Source organism: Pantherophis guttatus, chromosome 2 (genome assembly GCF_059756535.1).
Source record: "Pantherophis guttatus breed Tessera chromosome 2, ASM5975653v1, whole genome shotgun sequence".
Lineage (NCBI taxonomy): Eukaryota > Metazoa > Chordata > Lepidosauria > Squamata > Colubridae > Pantherophis > Pantherophis guttatus.
The window spans coordinates 177,752,768-177,756,264 of NC_142064.1; the positions used below are offsets into that span (position 1 = coordinate 177,752,768).

General features: G+C 32.9%; 1 long non-coding RNA gene across 1 annotated transcript; it reads right to left on the reverse strand.

The window, feature by feature from the left end:
• Positions 1 to 310: 310 nt before the first annotated feature.
• LOC132710848 (uncharacterized) lies at positions 311 to 3,253 on the reverse strand. The gene is made up of 2 exons (XR_009621581.2): positions 1,673 to 3,253; positions 311 to 651 (listed from the first exon to the last, which is right to left on the reverse strand). It is a non-coding gene; the product is annotated as an uncharacterized LOC132710848 (long non-coding RNA).
• Between the last annotated feature and the right edge of the window lie 244 nt (positions 3,254 to 3,497).

The window sequence follows — 3,497 nt, forward strand, 5'->3', positions numbered from 1 at the left end:
TCTTCTTTAACCCAATTCTGTCTCCATTAAAACTGCACAGCAGTTTGCATATGATCAGATTATAGACTGTATCTTGTGAATGAATTAGATGACTGCATAACACTACTGTATATGTTAAACAGTCAAACAAACAATGAAAGCTTCTATAGTATGCTCATTATATTACATGTGTCTTGATCCAATACTGGAGCTAAATATGGAAACATTCACAAACATTTTGCATGAAAGAAAAACCTTAGTAGATAGTATTGAAAACAATGTGCACTAAATATAGCTGAACCACTCATAAATAACAGTAAAACTATTTAGATCCGATTTCAGCTTCTGGTTTAATCAGTTTTATTCACTGTAAATCAGTTCATAATAATAACTGGGTAAATGAAAGGTTTACTGGATACCCAAAGGTGCTTTTTCAGGAGGCAACTGGATTTTCTTGTTTTTTCTTTCTTTTTTGAAGACGTTTCACTTCTCATCCAAGAACTTTCTTCAGCTCTGACTGGATGGTGGGTAATGGAAACATTTATACTCCTTGCAGACAGTTGGTCATTTGCATTCCTTTAGAGAATCATTGAGGCCACTTGGAGGTTCATCTGTTCATCAACATCCTACAGCCAAGAAGACTCCACAGTCATTTGCAGTACTTAGGTGACTCTGAGGACACAGATGAACCAACAGCATTTAGATATTTTTTGGATACATGTTTGTAGCAGCAAAGATGTTTTCTTAAAATGAGGGGTCTGCAAAGCCAATTAACTCTTATACATTATTGATCCATTAGAGCAATAGTCAATTATCATTTTCATGTACTGAGAAACATCATATAGCACAAGTATGCATATATATATACTGACAAAGTATGAACTGGATAATTAGTTAAAATGTATTAAACTAAACAACTATTTTAATTAAAAAGTTAGAAAGAAATAAAGCAATCCATTTTTAACTAATATTAAATTCAATTATGTTATTGTTGTTTTGCTCAGGTAATATTCACCTTTCAGAGAGCAAAGTCCAACTCAATAGGCAATATGGCTCACCCTGAAAAAAGAACTTTTGGAACTAGAAACCAAATTTAATTCAGGATGTACTCGAGCCTAATTTTAAGTGGCTTCCAGTGTGGGATTCATTAACACAATAGATTTTGTCCATGGAACTATATTCTTCCCCTCCACTGCTCCCCATTGATTGCATTTGCTTTGCAAAACAAGATGCTTGGGATGCACAGAGAGTCCAATCCATCTTGATAGGCAGATATTATGGATTGGTAGACTAGTGTGTAATTTCAGGTAGCAGTGAATCATCTTCTTCTTTTCTTTTCTCTCCAAAGTGTACAATACAAAGTGTAGGTATATACAATGGTCCATTCCAAACATTTCCAAAGCCACCCTGACTGTAACCAATTCAAATTTCACAAGGTTAATAACGTGAATTCTTGAGAATATTAAGCAGATCTGATATTAGGAAGAAGCAGGACATAATTTACATGGCCTGATGTTTGTGGTTATAAAGTTTTACAACCTCAAATATAATCTACCTGTGTTAGATAAACTACCTTTAACAATACAATCTATAAAGGTTAGAAATTGGAATCTGTAGTCCTGTTTCATTTTTACCATTTGTTTCGCATACACTTCATACTTATCTCTTTCAAACAGAGATTTAATGTACCTACCTAAGGTTAAATACGTCTTTCCCCATCCTACACTTTCAGCAGCTTCTTCTTCACTTCTTGCAATGTAAAAAGAATTCCATGTGTATTAAACAGCATTGTTTTGGATGGCTAAATATAAAAATAAATGTCTGGAAGAAATTAAAAATAAGAGAAGCTAAAACTATGTTGCCTTCTTTACATATAGTTAAAGAAAAAATTAAAAGTTGGTGATAATATTAATTGTTATCTGTGTGATAGCAAATGAACCAGAAAGTCTAGCTGTTAATTCCATTTGAGGATAACTAGTGTGGATGATGTAGATGTAGAGATTCTTCAAAATCCATATGCCTTTCATAATAATTTATTTCAGATCCTGCCCAGAGTTATTGATGCAAGTAAAATAAAAATGAGATTAATAGTGGTGCATGAAATAAATCTTCCTTGTAAAGCTTCCCATGACGCTTCACTTTTAGATTCTACTCAGAGAACATAGAATCTTCTTTAAAATGTATCTTAAAGCATTAAAGTATGGAAGAAATATAACTGTTTATGAATTCAAGATAGCATCTGCAAACAAAGTCAAGGTCTTACCGTGTCCATTGGGGATTTAACTAAATATTATGCAAATATGTCTTTTCAAATAGGGGCTTGGAATCTTACAAATTCATTTCCCAAACAGTATTAGTCTACTGGGGTTATTCTGCATCATGATCAAGTGAAAACAGATAAGCATTTCAGAACAAAAATGTTAGCTTATAATGCTCTGTATAAAATGTAATAATACAAAATAATCCCTAAAAACAGTTGGATGTAAAATTCAAAAGCAAGAATAAGGAGGAAGAAAGCCCATAGAATTTGAAACATGAATTATCCTTTGGCCAGCTTGTTATGATTTGAATTGTACAATAGCTAAAAAAAAAAGAAAAGTAGATTATCGATGTGCTTTCAGACTGAGAGGAGAGAGTTTTACTGTGATGACACTTATTTTTAATATCTGACAAACACATGTGAGGGAGGGCATCCCTCAAATTTTTATGTTGCATAAAATTAATATATTTATCTGCAGCTGAATTTGAACAATAACATTAATTTGACTTAATTTTCAAACTAGTGACTTTTCTTGCATCCCAAATAAAATAAAATTTAAAAATTAGATCTCACAAATGGCAAAAATCAGCTTGGTCCATATAAAGGATATGAAACAAAGGATACTAAAAATAATACAATTAATACAACACAATTAAAATATAAATAAATAACAGACTGCCTAAAGAGAGGCCTTTTAGTGCTTTTGGGAGGCTCCATTACTGCCTATTACTGAGGCAGTAATAGAGAAAACTTCATCCCAAATTGCTGAAATGACCCTCCTGAGATGATGTCGGAGTGGAAGGCGAGACGAAATGGAAGAAGAGATTTGCTCAGGCAACCTTGACCCCAAACAATATAAAAGTTTATAAGGAATGATCAGCATTTTGTTTCTGTTTTGGAAAATAAAGTGAGAGGAATTGACACAAAGACAGCACAGAACACAGGGAAACTCTGGAGCTTTGTTCAGACCAAGCAGCAAAGGTTAAGGCCATTATTCAAACCATTCAACTCCTCACAATACCTTCTGCTTGATTCTAATGCTATCACTTCCAGGTAGTAAAAAACAAAACAAAACAAGATGACCACTAGCTGCTAAATTTTCAATGTCCCTATGCTGCCATCAACTGGCCACCCAGATTTAGTACCCTAGCTGTTTTACAAAGTGGATTATAAAAAAAATTAAGTGAATTATTTTTTAAAAAATGATGTTAAAAAAATAAAATAAAATTTAAGTGAATTACATTCTTCTCCCTTTGGG